This window comes from Mesocricetus auratus, unplaced genomic scaffold, assembly GCF_017639785.1.
Source record: "Mesocricetus auratus isolate SY011 unplaced genomic scaffold, BCM_Maur_2.0 Super-Scaffold_100027, whole genome shotgun sequence".
NCBI classification, from domain to species: domain Eukaryota; kingdom Metazoa; phylum Chordata; class Mammalia; order Rodentia; family Cricetidae; genus Mesocricetus; species Mesocricetus auratus.
The window spans coordinates 14484706-14505179 of record NW_024429208.1 but is presented as its reverse complement, the minus strand read 5'-3'; the positions used below and the strand labels follow the sequence as shown (position 1 = coordinate 14505179).

Sequence of the window (20474 nt, the reverse complement as noted above, 5' to 3'; positions counted from 1 at the left end):
CTGTAGTCAGGATTTGATTCCAAGAGTTAAACTAACTCCTTTATACAATTACCTTGCCTCTCAGGCAGCAGCCAGTGCCAGGCACATGGGTTCTGTCGACCATGCGGTCCTAGATGGGTCGTGAGAAGTACTGTGAGCCATTTTTCCCCCTTTAAAACAAGCACAGTTTCAGAGCTTGTGCAAGGATTAAGGACTTCCTTGCAGCCAGGGGCTTGGTATGATTGATGCCTGATCCATGGTAGGGACCTGGGAAAGAATCTAAGCATGTGCTGTAAGTGTTGACAGTACTAGAACTGTTAGTAATAATGAAATCAGTACCAGAGGCCAGATAAGAACCTTGCATGACTCAGCTTGGAGAAACAGCATCCATGGAAGTTGTCTCTTGGTTGTCCCAGATACATTCATTTCTAGCTTTTGTAGAATTATTTTCAGTCATATTGTCACATAATAAAAAAAACAAGTGTATTATTACATCCTACACTTAGAACAAGAACCATGGGCTGGGGAATGTAGCTCAGCTGACACAGTGCTTGTATATCATGCATGAAGTCCTGGGTTTCATAACCGGCACTGTGTAAACTGGGTATGAAGACACAAAAGACACAATATCTGCAAACCCAGCCTTTGAAAGGTAGAATCAAGAAACTCTGAAGTTCAAGGTCATCTTTGGGTACATAGCAAGTTTGTGGCTGGTTTAAGTTACATAAGACCTTGTCTTTGAAATACAGTTAAATGGAAAAACAAAAGAGCCAATGAGAGCCAAGCCTAGTTGGTGGGGCAGTTGCTATGGAGAACCTCTATTGTAGGAACCCAGGTCTCCCTGAGGACGATTACAGCAGCCTGTCTAACTTGTGCTGCAGCCAAGCCACTGGTCCATTTTCCACATTCTGAACCTGGGGGTCTTGTAGGTTTCCTCTTCAGCTCTGGCCACAGGGGAAGCTTTGGTTCTCTGTGCAAATTTTCTGCCCCTGACCTAGGGTTATTTCCAGCTGTCCCTTTCTTTTGCGCTTATTTTTTAGATTATATTTCTAGATGTCGGTTGCTAAGCCATTTTGAATACCTTTCTGGAAGAAGGGGTATGATGATGTATTAGAAAACTCCATTCCTGCCATTCAGAATTCATTCTATGAACACAGGAATCACATAGTTCAACTTAGTCTAGCCCAGCTCAGAAGAGAATGTAACTGAAGATGCCCTGAGGGTCTGGTGGTGATAGACAACGGTAGAGGGAACTGCTTTGGGAAATTCCAGGAAATATCTATGCAGTTTAGCAACATGAGACACAAAGGGAAAAGATAAGAAGTACTGCAATCAGTGGAGAGCTCCAAACTGATTACACAATCACTGCACATGGCCAAACTCTCTAGGATGCAAGCAGCTGCCATGTGATCAAGAGTATCATCCCTCCCTTCAAGGTTCATGTCACAACTTGTCTGCGAAATGTCACAAAACCTTCGGAGGCTCAACCAACAACAGGGACTGTAATTCTCCATCTTACAGTGGGAAGTTCAGCTTACCTTTAATGGTTAAGCTTAAAGGGGGACAGGGAAGCTTTACTTGCTGGCATCTAGGAAGGGACAACTGGTCGACCCAGGTATTAGTAAATGGCACTTGTAGGCATGAGGGTGTTAGAAAGATAAGGAGGAATGGTCCATGTTTCCAGAGCACATGGGGCTTGGGTGATCTCTATAATGGAAGCTTATGCAGTCAGGCACAGTGGGCTGAGCACAGTGGCTTCCCCAAATCAATGGCTCCAAGTCAGAGTCTGAACCCAGTGTCTGCAGATGTCCTCAAGTCACCAGGAACTTGTTACAGGAAAAGTTCCACAACATTCCAGGAAGAAAGCCAGCCTCAAAATCATCTCTGTGACCTCCTCCTCTCCCTGACCGGAGTCATTGTTTTATGTCCTAGAGAGCAGTACACATGGACTGAATAAACACTGCAGGGAAGATGGGCCTCGAGCTACACTGCACAGAATTCAGCTCTTGACCCTGGAAGCCTCCATACCTCAGGGCTAAGAAGCTTCAGTTATCTTGAAGCCCAGAACCAGCTCACCACTCACAGAGCAGAGTTCCCTAGCTGCCTTTCTAGGCAGATGGTACCACCTTTAGAGTAACTGGGATTTCTTCATGCAATGCCAGTCTGCCAGAGCCCCGGCTACCTCAGTGTTAGCACAAATTTGGGACTCCCCTACAGATTCACAGTTGATCTTTTCTGTTAAATCTGGATCTACCTCAATTTTAAGACTGCCCCTGTAAACATGTGGCTGTCTAAATGTCAAAGTAGATGAGGGTGGGCTGCTTGTTCACAGAAAGAACCCTGTGGTGATATACTGTTTATGATCTAACAAATAAAGCTGGCTTGTAGATCAGAGTGCAGGTCTAGCAACGGCCATAGAGGCCAGGCACTGGTGGTACACACCTTTAATCCCAGCAGCCACACTAGTTAACCATAGAGGCCAGATGGTGGTGTGGTGACACACCTTTAATCCCAACACTCAGGAGACAGAGGCAAACAGATCTCTGTTAGTTCAAGGTCATGCTGGGCTACACAAAATTGACCCATTCTAAAAGAGAAACAGAGCTCACACAAAGGTGATCTCAGTACTTGGGATCCCATGCCTTTAATCCCAGCACTAGAGAGGCATATGAGGATGGAGGGAAGAGACAGGAGCTCAGTCAAATCTGAGGAGCAGTGCAGTCAGAAGGGAGGAGTCTGAAGACAGCATCACCCCTTCGGTCTGAGCATTAGTAGAGGTAAGAACTACCTAGTGACTGGCCACTATGCTTCTCTGATCTTTAGCTTTAACCCACAATATCTGCCTCTGGGTTTTTGTTATTAATATCAACTAGAATTCGTACTACAGAACCTCTTAAGTCCAACGCTAAGGTGAAGGCACTCCATGCTCCTAGATTGTCTACTTAAAGCTGATTAAAATATTGACTTTCTGCTGTGTGTACTTTGCTACAATTTTATGACCAAATCCCTTGAAGGAGCTCTCCTCTTGGAAACACAAGGCTGAGCACATAGTCAGCCCCTTCTTCTTTAGAGACGGTAGCTATGGTTTCCTGGAGGACCAATGACAGCGCCACTGGGTCTCTATAACTTCACCACACAGATGATTAGTCTCTGTATGGGTGAGTCAGTTCTTGAGCAGCCAGAGGCAGGAGGCATGCAGGCTCCACCCAGCCCTCTCTCAGCATCCTGAAACAAACTCTACAATATGAAAGAAAGGAGTCCACACAGGGGGTGGGTACTGAGTGTCCCCCCACACCCTAGGAAGGGCAACATCTGCATCAACCCCTAAAATAATTCCAACAAGAATAAAGGGCAGCGGGTCCCCAGACCCAGTGTTGGCCTAAGATAAACAGAGCCCATGCAACAAACAGATGATGAATAGCAGCCTCCAGCCAGCAGTTTCATCAGATCACTTCCTGGGGATCGAACTGTTTGGGTTGGAATAAATCCCTCGCCATCTCTGGGTACTCTATAAAAAGAAATGATTCACTGACTCCCTTGACATCCCAGGTGATGGAACAGAACACCAAATGAGATGTCTTCTTCTTCCCTCCAAGGCTCAGCTCTGAGAAATGCATTACTGCTCAGAGGAAGTGTAGAATTCCAAGTAAGAAAGACAATTAAAAGAAAATGCAATTATATTCTTAATGGGCAGGACTTCTTAAATGTTTTGGTCTAAGTTGGAAGGCAAAGACCCACTTTCTGAAACTGAAATAAATACCTTAAACTTCCCTCCTATTCAAAGTAAAGAATGCTTACATATCCCTCCAATTTACTTTTTAAAAACTACCTGAAGTCTCTCTCCATTTGATGTGGTCATCCATTTAATAAGCCCACATCGACTTCTCTTCTGACTGTGCTAAAGTAGATTAGAATGTATGTATAGTCTCATGGATTTTGTCTATATCCTACAGTCAAATTTCCACTCATCCCATGATGTTAGCATCTGTGATGGAATTGTTTACATTTGCATTCTCAAGGTCCAACCCAGTACTTGTATGCAATAAGAGGCTCGAAAAATATTGTGTGTTGTGTGTATGTGTGTGTGTGCGTGTGTTGTGTGTATGTGTGTGTGTGCGTGTGTTGTGTGTATGTGTGTGTGTATAATATAGTACATGTGCAGGTGTATAGGTACATTCACTCATTGAGCATGTGTGTAGAGTGTGTGTGTGTATAATATAGTACATGTGCAGGTGTATAGGTACATTCACTCATTGAGCATGTGTGTAGAGTGTGTGTGTGTGTGTGTGTGTGTGTGTGTGGTGTTCTATAGTACATGTGCAGGTGTACAGGTACATTCACCCATAGTGCATGTGAGGGTCAGAGTTCTGTGCCCAGTGTCTTCCTTGGTTGTTCTCCACATTATTTTATTTTTGAGACAGAGTCTCTCACTAAATCTGGAACTCACAAACTGACTACACTGACTGTCCAATTATTTCCAGGGTTCCACCTCACTCAGCCCCTCCCCCTTCAGTGCTTGTAACATCTTGTTTTTACATGGATACTAGAGAACAAAACTCAGGTGCCCATGCTTGGTTATAGCTATTTTACCTATTAAGCCATCCCCTGTAACTCAAAAAGTTTATCATTTCCTTCACTCATTCACCAAGCTCATACTGAGTACCTTTTTATTCCATGGCTATAACAAGCAAGCTACAATTCAACAGACTTTCATCAGATACATGTGTAAAGATCCTCATTAGGAAAGAGAGGCATTTCTTTAGACTCCATTTTGGTTTGTAACACTGCCGATAAAGAAGCTAGCTAATCACAGCCTTCCTTGGAAATTATGCATGGTCAAATATCCCATGGCATCTTGCTTGTAGGCAAACATTTTGATCCAAGCACTCTATGGTAATGTCAGCTTCTTTTTACACAACCAATACCACTTAGTATCCAGGCAATGCATCCACAGTGTTATGTTGTTGCTGACAGATGAAGGATTACTGTGTCACACTGTCACCACACAGGTGACAATGGACAGAAAACCAGCGCAACAAGTACAATGCAGGCTCAAATCTTCTTCAGTCCTTTGAAAGACATGCAGGCTGCTTAGTTCACTGGACATTGCTTCTAGCAGAAAGGGGAATACAAGATCATGCTGCCTTATTTTTAAAGAAAAATAACAACTCCTGTCCAGATCTTACTTAACAAGAGCTGGGTGTGAGTTTCAGAGCTAAGAAGGAAATTTCTCGCTAGGTCTGACCCTGTTTCTCAGCATCCTGTTCAAGAAGATTAATTGGGTTTAATTTTGGTGGCACGCTCCCACCATCGAAGATCTCATTATCCTACTCACTGAGAAGTTCAAGGAAAATCAAAGACTTGGAAAACACAAAAGAATCACATGCCTCTCACATGAAGCAAATACCCAGTGAGCTGACCCTCTGACCTGAAATTCCTTTAGAATGGACGTCTCTTACTTTTGTACACAAAAACAATAGAATCTGTTTATTTATTTTGAGAGGATTTTACGTAATCCAGGCTGACCTCAAACTTGCCTTGAACTCCAGATTCTCTTGCCTTTGCCTCTTGGGCGCTGGGATTATATGTGCACCACTATGCCTAGTTTATATGGTGCTGGAGATCGAACCTGGAACTTCAGACATGCGAGGCAAGCACTCTGCCAACTGAGCTACATCCCCAGGACTAAACTGTCATTTTAATTAGACCGGAGAAAGACGGTAAGATCCGCTGCACATCGTGGTTGACACCTCAGTTAATTTACTGTATCTCAAAGATTGCCAAGAATACATCTTAAGAGTTCTGCCACAAAAATAACTAAGGGAGTTACCAACTGCTTCATTTAGCTATATCTCAATGCCTACAGATACCCATCCAAGTATCATAATGAATGCAATAGACCTGTGCATTTGTCACTTACTTGGGAAAGAGCACAGGAGAGAAAGATTCCAGAGCAATGCAGACCTCTCCACTTTGCCAATGTTGATGAATCAGGAGCCAGCTTGTGAGGAGGAACCTTGCTGCTGGGCTGCCTTTTCCAGGCCTATGTTGTCTCTAACATTCCCACCTCAACTTCAAAGTCAACGTACTAAATAAAATTCTGCTTTGCCCTCCAAAGTAGCTCTGCAGTAGCTGTTCTATGCCTGACATTTTCTATAAGAAATAATAGCCACCCCCCCTTCTCTCCTGCTGGTCCTTGCCATTCTACCACATCTCTCTAAGACTCTTCACCCTCTTCTTCTGTATCTGCCTCTTATCTTCACACATACTTCCCCAAAGTCCCCAAGTCACCCTTGCTCCGCCTTCTAAGCACCTCCCTTGGGCCACCACAACACTTACTTACTTACTTGACGTCCTTGGTCTATCAGGCCTGTGTGGTCTGTGACATCACTGGTACCCACGCTGCCCCCCCATCTCCACTCACCTTTAGTCCTTCTCAGGTCTAACTGCACAGTCCTTACTCAATACTGCACAATGACAATGGACATGACTTCAATACCCATCCTAGTAGGCCACAGAAGTTCCTGAGCTGCCCCTGGAAGACTCTTATTACCAGTGCAAAGGGATCCAGAGCCACAGGCTGAACCGCGGAATGTTCAGGAAACGTGGGCGGTACACACGGGAATGAGACTGACAGATTCTGTGACTAATAGGCAAAATATTCCCTGAGCTACAGAGACATATGGCCACTCCTGAAACATGCCACTTGGTTGTCTGTTTAGCCCATTCCACCAAGCAAAACATCGTTACTCTTGTATCAAAAATGAAGCTCAGTTAGTCCTGCTCGGTGTCTTCAGTCCATCCTAATCAGGCCACAGCCTTTGGGTCCCCAAGGGTTTCCGGCTTCTTCCATTTCAATTTACTGTATCAATAGCACGAGAAAGGAGAGGTGGAAGAGGGTAAAGGAAAGAAGGGGAGAGAGAACTACAAAAGGAAAAAAACGATACCTATAGATAATAAAGCCTGTTTACCATTAAAACACAAAACATGGAGACATCATCTCAATGAAAACAAAGAGGCATCAGCATATTGCTCAGTAGGGAAGCACACACTGGCTCAAGCAAGGTCCCCGGTCCAACCCTCAGTGTTACAAAGAGGAGGGAAAAAACAATCAAACCATTGGTTTAAAAACTCAAACCAGCAAATGAGACAGAAAAAAAATTCAAGAAAAAATGTATCCCTAGATACAAGATGCAACCACTCAGCTCTATACAAGACAAGGTGCTACAAGCATTCAGAGGTGGGCCTCATGCCATGACAGGCAGCACTATAGCCATCCTCCATCTGTAAGATGCAGACTCCAAATGAAGGCTCTGCCAATCAAACGTCCACTTAGGTTTGTTTAGATGCCCTTCTTCTCACAAAGCCAGCGTGAGCACGTTATGTCAGCTCTTTTTGCTACCTCCTCTTCTGCAGGAGAGCTGACACCCGGCTCCTAATGGACCTGCCCTACACTGCTTTGGTGCCAAGGGCCAGAACTCGCAGATCTTACTTCAACACAGCATCACCGTCTCTGGGCCATCCACGTAATGAACAACCTACTCTGTAGACCCTGACGGCAACCACAGAGTCTCAAGGACACCACAGCATCTCTCTCCCTCTCCCTCTCCCTCTCCCTCTGTGTGTGTGTGTGTGTGTGTGTGTGTGTGTGTGTGTCTTCATCATCTCCCTCTCCCTCTCCCTCTCCATGTGTATGTGTGCGTGTGTGCGTGTGTGCGTGTGTGTGTGTGTGTGTGTGTGTGTGTGTGTGTGTGTGTTGGGAGGCGGCTCAGAGCTGATCAAACCACTTGTACTTTAAGTACCAGGTATTCCAATCAACAAACAGATAGATGGGAGATGTTTCTTTTCCTTGAAAGAACCTGTGGATTTGGAAGATGAAAATGAACTGTGAGAGCTTTACACAGGAGAACTGCACAGCAGCCAGGTGCTCACAATGTGGACAAATGACTTCAGTTCTCAAGGTCCTGTTCTCCCCCATCTGTCCAGTTAACCTATGAATACTCAGAGGTACCTTCGGTTCCACAACCCCAACACCTACAACGTCCCTCAGTCCTAACCAGACACATAGAGCAATGTGTCAGGTCCCCAAACACTCAAGAATTCAGAAACTAGATGGACTGTATTAACTCAAAAGAGCTGAGGAATGCACGAAAATAAACTTTCATAAAACTGGGACAGACTGATGAAGAGAGGGAAACAACTCACAGGGCAAAAATAAAAGGAAGGAAGAAGGACGCTCACACAGGCCAGCTCAGCTCAGAATCTCCCATGGTGACTGACTGTGAGCTAACAACCACGCAGAGGATGAAGACAAGGATGACAGAAAGACTCTAGAAGGGGCATTTGTGGCAGGGTGTGGGAGTTTGAATAAGCTCATAGGGAGTGGCAATATTAGGAGGTATGGCTTTGTTGGAGTAGGTGTGGCCTTGTTGGAGGAAGTGTGTCACTGTGGGGGTGGGCTTTGAAGTTTCCTATGCTCAAGATACCTGCCAGTGTCTGAAACCATTTCCTGTTGCCTTCTGATCAAGATGTAGCCTGCACTATATCATGTCTGCCTGCACGCTGCCATGATGATAATATACTGAACCTCTGAACTGTAAGTGAGCCAACCCAATTAAATGTTTTCCTTATAAGAGTCACCATGATCATGGTGTCTCTTCACAGCAATAAAAACCCTAACTAAGACACAGGGTCTGTTTATTGTTCTATTGCCAGTAAGGGTCAACTAGCATGGCTTGGACACTGGCTGGAGAAGGAACAGGAGCCAGAGTTAAGTAAAGAAGAAGGAACCAGACTTCCAATGACAGGTCAACGTGAAATTTTGCATTACCTTGGAGACAAAAGAAATGTGAACCAAGTCTGAGCATGTACAGAAAGTGGTAATAGTATTTTGAGGGAGAAGCTGTGTACACTCTAACTGCTGACTCTCATCCCATTCTTAAGTTCAGGGGGAGCTTCAGAAATCCCCGCAACCACATGGACTCCAATCAGCAAAGGAAAATAATTTCCAAGCAACTCACTAACTGCCGAAGTCCATAGACTCCAGTTCTTGTCAAGAACAAAAATTATTTTATCAAATAACGTTGGGGCATGCTACATATCATGATGCCTCCGTAACAAATTTCTAAAATGCTGATAACTAAAAATCTAACGTCCAAGAAATTTTCTTTTTAGGAAAATAACTTTTTCAACTATATGAGGTAGCATCTTTAAAGCTTAATTATCTGTAAGGTTTTTTTTTCATACAGTAAGCTTTAATGCTGTATAGAAGGAATGCTTCACAATATACTCTCCCGAAAAAAATCACACCACACATCAATTTTTTGTGTGTAAATGTGTAGCATGAGTACATGTGTGTATGTATACATGTTCATGATTGTGAGCACACGTGGAAGTCCAAAGTCGATGTCCATGTCTTCCTCAATTGCTCTCCACTTATTTTACACTGCAACAGGGTCTCTCAGTTGAACCCAGAGTTCTCTGGTCAGCTGGTCTGGCTGTGTGGCTTGCTCCTGGGAGTTCCCGTCTCTGCCTCCCCAGTGATATGGTTACGAACAGCAGCCATGACTGCCTGGCCTTTGAGTGGGCTCTAGGCATGTGAACACTCCCTCCACCTTCATAGCCTGTGCTATATCCATTAAGCTATCTCCTCAGCCTTGGAACATGGAATTTTAAGAGAATGAAGCTGAACACAAAGTTTAAGTTGTGAGTAAGGGACATAAGCAATAAGTTATATAGTTATGTATAATTAATTATGCCCATGACTATAAAGTTCCTTCACTTCTGTCAGCACTAGTGATCAGCATGAGCAGCAACGTGAATGTAAAATCCGTCTCTGTCATTACCAACACTCCATATCTCAGCAGCTCCCAACCCTGGCTTAAAGTCACCTGACAACCTTTCACAGAATCAATGTCCATCCATGTCTTCCTACCAGGACAACTAAGCCAGAGCCTTCAGCTGGTGTGTCAGCAGGCTAAAATCCCACCAACAGACTTGTAGAAGGTCATGAACACTGCTCGGGGGTTCCAGGTAACCTACAACTTTTAACTTTAGGATTGAAGAAATGGGGAAAGCAGCAACAAGAATTCCAGTCAAAGATTTAGCTGGAAGATCTGTCCCTGGCTCAGGCTGCTGGGCCTCTCAGATGCTATTGGCCTGGCCTATTGCTACACATTTATCATGACAGTGGTGGCTTGATGCTAATTGAAATGTATGCTAGACTGATAGCCAACAACTCTTTAACCTTAAACAGAACCCCACTTTCTACACCTTGCCAATTCTGAATCATTTGCATCCATTTCTCAGAAAGTTTTGTTTCCTTTCCATAAAACAGGGCCAGAAATAAACTGCAACAGCCAAAACTTTCAACGTTTCCCCCCCTGGAAATAACATTTTTAAGTGACATATCGCAGAAGGATCAGAACTTGGTTAAATGTGGTAACTATTTATTTTATAGCCGTCATTCTGAACTTGGCGACTTTATGGTTCAAAAGATAATAAAGGTATCACAATAGCTGAGAACTCATGCTGCAAAGGCTCATTAAAAATAATCTGTGCTGATACTGCCATGGCTATTCGGGAAGTAGCATTTGTGTGTTCCTAACCCCAAGCCAATAAAGAGTCAGGAGGCAGAGTGGCTTCCCGGCAGGCATGCGTTCCTGTGCCAGTGACCATCAGTATCGGCAAAGCAAGCCTTATTGCAAAGTGTGTGGGGATTTTGAAGATTGTTTTGATTAGGTTTGTGTTTTTGTTTTTCTTTTGTTTTTTGTTGGTTTGTTTGTTTTGAAACAAGGTCTGACATTATAGTCCAGGCTAGCCTAGTGCTCACTATATAGCCCAGGCTACCCTGGAACTCCTAGCAATCCTTCTGCCGTCATCAACCAAGTGTGGGATTCCAGGGATGAGGTACCACAGCAGTGTATGCAGCTGTCTTCAGTTCTTACGGTCTTCTGAGGAAACCATGTGTGGGACAGATGACTGGCTGACATTTCTGTATTCAAATCTTTCCACTAGTCTTTTTAACTTCCCAGGGAAGAACGAGAGACCATTACTGGCTTGCATGAAATTATTTGATGAAGTTTAGCCTGTTAGTAAAAGAATAAAAGCAGGAAGGGTCTTGCCCCGCCCCCCACAAAACACCCATTGTTTTTTTGACAAGATGTCTTTCCACAGAGCCCCCTTTTAGACACTAAGTACCTGGGACTGTGGGTCTGGAGAACACTGTAACCCTGTCTAAACCCTGCCCAGCTGGAGTCTCATTCACAAGGCCTTCCTTCCCTCCTTACACTCAGTATATCCCTGTCTAAACCCTGCCCAGCTGGAGTCTCATTCACAAGGCCTTCCTTCCCTCCTTACACTCAGTATATCAACGACATCTATAAAGAAGGACTATCTGAAAATCAAAATACTACTCAAAATGTGGTTGTCAAAGAGGCCTTGAAGTCTCCAGTAGAAAAAAAATATCACACCAAGCATTCCCCCATTTACACATTCCTGACACACACATGACACCTACAAACCCCTTCTCTTGGATGTGATGCCTAAGGGCAGGAGCCACCTGGAACCCCTTCCCCTCCACAGCCATGGCTCCCAAGGAAGGCAGCAGTGTCTGTGAACGGTGTCCTTAGTTCAGCTCTAAAGGCAACTCTCTATCTATCTCTATCTCTATCTCTATCTCTATCTCTATCTCTATCTCTATCTCTATCTCAAGAGTTGGTTGGAGCTAAGAAGAGCTCAGCCTTTCCAAACCTCTAGAGCTGGGGAGCAGGCCATACCACATGCCTCCCCAACAGCAACCCACCACCGAAGAAGATCTACTTAGGAAAACAACGCCAAGTTCCCAAAGTTTCATGCTCTCTTATTCAAGGGGGATTAAGGTTCCCCAGTAATTCTCGAGTAACGAGGCTCATGGGGATGTAGTTTTTCATCTTCTTCCAAAACAGCAACTAATGGAAAACTCAAGAAAGAAAGCCAAAAGGAAACACAGGAAGTCTACAGTGCACCTGTCCACAGCTGCATCTCTTGTCCGGTGCCTCGTTCCCTTTCTGTTACCATGCTGACTCCAAACAGCAGAACCCGTGGGTGACTGATGGTCACCTGTGGTGACCAAAGGCCTCAATCAATACAAAGGAAAGGAAGGCATGCCCATAAGTTTCTAGACCATTCTCCTTTCACCAGTGGGGAGGGGAGGTTGGCAAAGAAATGAAAAGGAAACATGGCTAGCTCCATTTCTCCACCACTAAAATAACCGAGACCACTCTTCTTCAGGAAAGAATTTACATCCGAATAAAATTTTTAAGCTGCAAAAGAGCCAGTATAAGAAAGCCACAACTACTAAGTATTTGACATCAGACAATAACATCCAGGATATTCAATCGTTTAATTCTAGGGTCAAGTTACTTAGAGAAGCATAAAGTAATAACGCGTTCCCCTGAACCATTATTAAGGAAAACAGAATGTTATGTTTACATACTGGCTGACTTCTCTGTGTGTTACTCTGTCTGTCTCCCTGTCTCCCTCCCACACGCACGACACACACACACACACACACACACACACACACACACACACACACACACACACACAACCAGTATTAATGGGAGCCGGAGATATCATCACATGGCCGTTAAGAACACTTGCTGCTAATTTAGGGAACTCCAGCTCCGTTCCCAGTACCCATGGCCAGCCGCTCACAATTTCTTGTAACTCTAAATCAAGGAGATCCTCTTCTGGATTCTGTCAGCCCTGCACTCAACATGCACATTCCCATACATAGATACATATTTAAAAATTACATTTAAGCACAAAGGTTCAGAATTTGAAACAGTACCTTCATAATCAATGGTCAACTGAATATACTTTTAAATAATGAGACAAAACTAGAGGGTTATGGTCACCTAGCATGTACAGAGTACATGGTGGACACAACATGAATTTTGTCACCTCTACCACCCATCCAACTCAAAACTAAGACAACTGACCTATTCATTCTGAGGTGCAAGGAACCGAGCTTTCCTTTAAGCAATTTTCCCCTAGAAATCCATGCTCTCTAACTTTCCAGTTTCAAAATTCCTAAAATAATCTTTTCGCCTAAAGGGCAGGGGCTTGGGGGTAATAAAGAAATACGACATTAGCCACCAAGGAGTATCTCTTTCAAGTTAGTCACATCCTTAGCTCCTGCAGCAAGGCACAGTTTATTGGTCAATTTTCAAAGAAACATCCAATATGTGATTACAAATACAAAATACTCCTTCATTTAAAATACGTGCTGGATGCTTTGGAGGTGGTTGTATGTACACCCCAGTGCAGAGGGAGTTCCCGGTGTTCCCATCCAAGGCCACAGTGATGCTAAGTGAACTGCATCTTCTTCAGCTATCAGGACACAAGTACCTAACAGCCTTCAGCTTTCATGAGTCACACTGGGAGGACATCAGGGCTCCCATCCCCACCTCATGCACTGTAATGTGTTTCCCTGCCAAGAACGGTCTGATTAAGATCATTTTCACAAGAGGAAAGAAAAGATGAAAAGGAAACAGGATAGACAATGAGTAATCCATGAACAACTGCCCCCTCCAAAAAAAAAACCACACAAGGAAAAAAAAAAAACAACCTGGAAGATCATTTCCATGTGTTGAGATGAAAGTTGCTATTAGCTGTAGAAAAGGAGCTAGAAGGAGCACTGATAAGCTGAGCCGATCTCTCCTTTGTAAAGAACAGACAGGGCCAAAGAATCGAATAGAATATTGCTAGGGGGCTTTGTAAAAGCAAGATCTCTCTCTCTCTCTCTCTCTCTCTCTCTCACACACACACACACACACACACACACACACACACACACACAAATGTAACTAATGCAAATGGTTTAATCTATAACCCTGTCAATACTGAAAATAACTTTCGTATACATGTGTAAAAAGACAAAGATTCCATAGTCCCTATTGCTAGGATTCTTAGCTAGGGTCAACCTCATGGATTCATGAGAGTTTCTGCTGCTCTCGGTTTCTAGCTCATTCCAGAGATGCCCCCAGATTCCAGTTGTGTCACCTAGCACTCTCTCCCTCCGTCCTCCCGCAACCCAATCCTTCCTATTCCCATCCCCACCCCCTTTCAACCCACTCTCCCTGTCCACAGGCAATGTCCATTCCATAACTGACCATCTTCTGTAACCAGGCAAGACTTCCAGTGGAGGGACTGGAACACCAACCCAGTCATAAATCCTTCAACTTATAATTTGTCCTGCCTACAAGATGTGCTGGAGTAAAGATGACACAACTTATGGGGGTCACCAACTAATGACTGGCCCAGTTGGAGACCTGTACCCTGAGAGGGATCTCACCCCTGAGATTCCAGAGGGGGATACCCCAGAGGCCTAGGATAGAACCAAATACGACTGGCAAAAAAAAAAAAAATCAATGAAATAATTCTTAATGATGTTCTGCTAAACTCATAAATTGGTGCCTAGCCCAACTGTCATCAGATAGGATTCACCCAGCCACTAATGGAAACAGATGCAGAGACTCACAGTCAAACATTAGGCCAAGCTCCGGGAATCCTGAAGAAAAGGGGGTGGAAGTACTTGTAGGAGCCAGTGCACATGAAAACCCACAGAACCAACTAACCTGGGCTCATAGGGGCTCACAGAGACTGAACCGACAACCGGGGAGCCTGTATGGGACTGAGACAGGCCCTCTGTATATATGCTACAGTCGTGTAACTTGGTCTTCTTCTGAAACTCCTAGGAGCGAGGGCTGTCTCTGACTCTGTTGTCTGCTCTTCAGACCTAACTCCTCCTACCAGATTGCCTCATCCAGCCTTAATAGCCAAGGAGGTGCCTAGTTTCACTGCAACATGATATAGCATGGCTGGTTGCTATCCATGGGAGGCCCACCCATATGTGAAGAAAAAGAAAGGAGAAGGAGGGGAGGAGAGGGGAGGAAGAAGGGGGTGGGCGAGGAAAGAGGGAAACTTCGGTTGGGATGTAAAAAAATAATTTCTTTAAAGACATATCTACAGCTCTCTTTCAACATAATGTAAGGGATCACAAGTTTAATTCTTTTCCTTTTTCACATTGATTATATTTTTATTCCAGACAATTTAGAAATGACTTACAATGACAACAGAAAAAAGAATAAATGACAGGCAGTTGAAGTCTGTCACTCAAACCAAACATATTAATTCAATAAACAGCATTTACTATTTCAGTCAATTTCTCTGTGGCAGTAAAAACTTTCTACAAAATCATTTCCTCCATTGAAAGGTGAAGAGTTTTAAGTTATCCCTCAAGAATGCTGTACACTGAATCCCAAACCCGTGGGATCCTATTTGGGAGCAGACTCACTGCGGATGTAATAAGCTAAGATGCCACCATGGAGTGGGGCGGGGCCCCTAATCTCTTATGAAGGATGCACTGGCTAGTTTTTTTTATCAACTTGACACAAGTTATAGTCATATGAGAGAAGGGACTCTCAGGTTAGAAATGACCTCCATAATACAGGCTGCAGACAGTTGATGTGGGAGCGCCCAACCCACTGAAGGTGGTATCACGCCCCTGGGCTGATGGATACTCTAAGACAGCAGACTGAGCAAGCCATGAGGAACAAGCCAGTAAGCAGCCCTCCATCACTGTCTCTGCATCAGCTCCTGCCTCCAAGCTCCTGCCTGTGGATGCTCTTGCCTTGACTGCCATCAATGATGAACTGTAATTTTAGAAATGTCAACAAAATAAGTCCTCTTGTCCCCAAGCTGCCTTTGATCATGGTGTTTGGCCACAGCACAACAGTAATCCTACCTAAGAAACTGGCACCGGGATAATGGGATATCGCTGTGACAGGCCTAAGCACGTTTTGGAGATGACTGTGGAGAACTTCGGAACTTTGGTCTAGAAAAGCCATTGAGTACTCGATGCTTGGTGAGCTGTTCTGTAGGAGCTTAGAAGATAAGCGAGTTGAGAGAATTGCAGGTGATGCAGGCCTGGCTTGTGAAGCTTCAGAGAGAAAGCAAAGACTATCAGGGCTGGCTTATATTTTGAATTAAGAAATACATGGTTCTGGTCAGCCGGGGCTGAAGAATTGGCTGTGATTAAGAAGAGACCAGCATCACTGAGGTGAAGTCTTCTGGAAAGTGTTTCCTCGAGGTCAGCACACAGAAGCTGACTTGGTCATGTTGGTGAGTCCCCCAAATTGTTCTGGTTTGGAAGGCATGAGGGAGCCACGGAGAGCGGCTGAGGCTTCGTACTGTAAGAGGTCAGAAGAGGCCACTGGTGAAAGTGCAGCCTCAGCAGCAGTTGAGGCCCCAGGATTAAAGGGGGTCACAGAGAGAAAGCTGAAGCTTGGTACCATGTAGAAGAGTAGAGTCCCTGAAGAGAGCCCAGGAGAAATCTTAGAAAAGATCTAGGCTCCAGCACATTGGAGATGCCAGCACTATGGGGCTATGACCAAGGACAGCAGCAGCAATGGAGTGGAGCCAGCCCAAGCCTATGAGCTGAGCTGTGTGTACCGTGGCAAAGCTTCCAGAGGACCCCAGGAGATTGTGAATGAATCCTAGACATTGGACTCTGAGTTATTTATACTGTTTGTCTTAGTTAAGTTTTCTATTGCTATAAAGAGACACCATGACCTTACAAAGGAAAACATTTAATTAAGGTGGTAGTTTACATTTTCAGTGGTTCAGTCCATTATCCTCACGGCGGCCTGAAGGCAGACATGGTACCAGCTACATCTTCATCAGAAGGCAACAGATAGTGGACTGTCTCACCTTCCTAACAGTTTGGCTTTTGGTGGGTAGTACTCACAGAATCAGTTTCCTTTTTCTCCAAAAAAAATTCCCAGCCTTCCCCATCCTGCTCCTTTCCCTGGTTACAGTTGTGTGTTTAACTTCCTGCCCAGGCCTGGCTTCAAGACCACAGCATGTGTCTCCTTGATACACCCATCCACTTTCTCACAGCTCACATATGGCCAGAGTCAAATAGGGACAGGACTGTCCCATGCCTTTAGGAGCAATCCAGCCACACAGCAATAACTGGGGTCTTTCTAACTATAAGATGGAACAAAGCAACCAGGAAGTTGGGACAACATCTCTAGAATGTTACAGGCCAGGAAAAATCTACACCCACCCCCCCAACTGTATTGTCGGGTTTTCCTGTGATAGAAAATTACTTAGTTTCTTCCCCCAGTTAACATCAGGTATACAAACACATTTCAAAATCATGCATGGTATGGAAAAATAAAGGGCACAAAGCTGGGAGATGTCTCATTTGGTGAAGATGGTCTCCAAAACCCATGCTAAAAGGGAAAAAAAGCAGGCATGGTGATATACATTTGTAACCCAGCATCAGAGAGGCACAGACAAGTGGGACCATGAGGCTCACTGGCTAAACAGTCTACCTACTCTGTGACTTCCAAGACAAGAATGGGAGTCTGTCCCAAAAAAATAAGCTAGCAAGCTACTGAGAAAGACACCATACGTTGATCTCTGACTTCCACATATACAAATATGCAATCACTTCAACACATGTGCATACACACAGAGGTAGGGACAGAGGGACGGAGGGACGGAGGGAGGGACGGAGGGACGGAGGGAGGGACGGAGGGACGGAGGGACGGAGGGACGGAGAGACGGAGGGACGGAGGGACGGAGGGACGGAGGGACGGAGGGACGGAGGGATGGAGGGACGGAGGGACGGAGGGGAGGAGAGAGAGAGAGAGAACCAAGGATGTCTTTGGTAAAAGCAGTAACTGAAATTCTGTGGGGGTGCAGAACGACAGTAAGCATGATAGCTTCAAAGATAAGAAGACATTTGACAATTTTACTGTTAAATTCTTGTTTAACCTCGTGGGATTCCATGACTCCCTATTCTAAATGATATGTTCTATCTTTCTAATTCAAAAAAGTTAAAAGAATAATTTAGTATACTGCTCTAAATGATGGTCATGTTAATACGACTTTTACAAAGATTTCCGTGACACATAAGGGAAAGTTGCACAAAAGTCTCTCATCCCCTTCCGGAAACACTGACATAGAGGAGAAAAACCCCTCCAGGAGACTTCGAAAATGTCTGAAAAAACACCAGAGGAACTGAACGTGAATCTAGGAAACAGAATGGCTTAAACTTGTGTTTGGCACATACCCCCCCCCACAGGGTGAAAACCATCCCAAGCAGTTAGAAGAGAGAAAGCACCCCTTTAAAGACATACTCTAAATAGGCCTGTGACCCCAGCACTGATGTTGACAAAGGAAAATGGCCTTGAGTTTGGGGCCAGTCTGGGCTACGGAGTAAGACCCTCTTCTCAAGCCACAGACGCTAGTGAACATGGATGCATCCCTACTTGAGTGTGTGTGGTAAGGTGACAGCTCCCCCATGCCTCATCCCACTGCAGAGGAACCCTGGTTCCGTTTCTGTCTGGTCCAAACGCTGACCTGCTTTTTTTCCCCCCCATAACCTCAGACATTTGCCTTTTATTAAGTCGGTTTTACCAGCATGTGCTTCCAAAGGCTACATGGACACGAGTCCCTCCCACCACACTCCTGCAGACAGACCCCTTTCACCTGAGGACAAGGGCGGCTTCTGCACTGACAAGTCGGAGCCCAAGGAGCACATGTGTTCCTGGATTTAGACATGTGTTTCTACTTACACTGCTCAGATATATACACATCCTCAGAGGGTGATAAATATTAACAAATCTTCTAAAAGAATCAAAGTCCTGTAGGACAGTGTGGGCTGTGTTTTAATTTGCCTATTAATGTGTCTGAATCACAGGAGTCTAAAAGCTCTGCCCATCTCTCCGTGAGTTAAAGAAGAGCGATAAGATAGGATGCCCACCCCACCCCCACAACTCCTACTCCCACCCCCACCCACCTACCCCCACAACCCTTTGTGCCCCAGAGAGCTCCTGTCTATACTATTGCTGCCAGCTAGAGGCAGATGCTTGAGGCTCCGCCCCTCCTCGCCAGCCTGTCACAGGTCACTACTCAGAAAGGGCGCACAATCTAGACATGAATCAGTGTCCCAATAGCCACAACAAGGGCTTCAATACCTTACAAGGCTCTGCTGTGGACGCCCAAAGCAGGGGTTGAAAACCAGCAACCTGGTCCATGCTATTTGGCCAGTACATCACCAATGGATTTTTTTTTTTTTTTTTGGTTTTTCGAGACAGGGTTTCTCTGTATTGTTTTGGAAGCTGTCCTGGAACTAGCTCTGTAGACCAGGCTGGCCTCAAACTCACAGAGATCTGCCTGCCTCTGCCTCCTGAGTGCTGGGATTAAAGTTGTGCTCCACCAACGCCCGGCCCACCAATGGATGTTTAAAGTTTAAGCCTCCCTTTTCATGCATTTGTGTGTCTCCGTGCACATGTGTGTTCATGTGCATGGGTATACATATGTATGCACATGGGAGCCGAAGTACAACCTTAGCCGTCATCCCCATCTACCTCCCTTGAGACAGGGTCTCTCACGGGCCTGGTGCTCATCAATGAGGCTATACTGGCTGTCCAGGGTGCCCCAGAGATCTGTGTAGCTGCACTTCCCAGGATCTGGCATGACAACAGCCCACCATCACGGTTGGCTTTTTTACTTGGGTTCTAGGAATCGAACTCTGCTCCTCTTGATCACCTTGAAAGTGCTTTACTGACTAGGCCATTACCCTCTCCCAGCCCAACATTTGGAACTCCATTTAGGAAAGATCTCCCTGATGGAGGAATGCTCACTAGCATATGGGATTATGTACCTCATTCTAATACAAGGAACCCTAAATGTCTGGCCACGGAGATTAACCACAGTTCGGTGTCACTGCCTAGAATGCCCTTGCTTTGTGTTCATTTGAGTCTGTCACCAGGTGCCACACAGCCCTCTAAGGACGCACACTTGCCTGGTTGGTTTTGGTCTCTCCAGCATGCAGCCTATAGCAGGTAAATAAATACTTTCAAGATGAAGACATCGTTTGAGCCCCAGATGTGAGGAAGCCTGCTCTTAAAGCTCTTGGATGGAAACACAGATGAATGATGAATTTGACAGACCTCATCCTGCCACCTAAAGTAGACTGCAGGGAAGACGAGAGAATGAAGACTTCCCAGTGACCCTCTCTGGTATTGCTTAACCTCACCAACAGTCCCAGTTTCCCCTGCCATGGCTGCCTCTCCAGATATGCTCTCTGAATCAGACACAAGGGTATGAGTGCAGCAAAAACAAGGAGAAAAGGGAAGGAAACTTTGGACCATGATCCATCTCTTCAAAAGAAAAGGCATCCTCCCATACGAAAGACATTCTGAGAAAGAGAACTCAGATTTACCGGCCACCACTCCTAATTTCTCATCATCTTTTCGAGTGGGCCTGACCATTATTTCCCCTTGCTATGTACATGCCTGGCCCAGCTGGCCTCGCTGAATGTCAGAACATTCAGGGGACAGCAGGGACAGAATGGGCATGGTAGCTGATCACAAGCAGGTCTCAGGACACCTTGCACTGGTTAAAGACACCACCCACCTCCAGGCCAGACACGG

General features: G+C 45.1%; 1 protein-coding gene across 1 annotated transcript in view; it reads right to left on the bottom strand.

Annotated features, from left to right (window-relative positions):
* Window positions 1-20474, bottom strand: part of Bicc1 (BicC family RNA binding protein 1) — a 212239-nt gene that overhangs the window by 119287 nt on the left and 72478 nt on the right.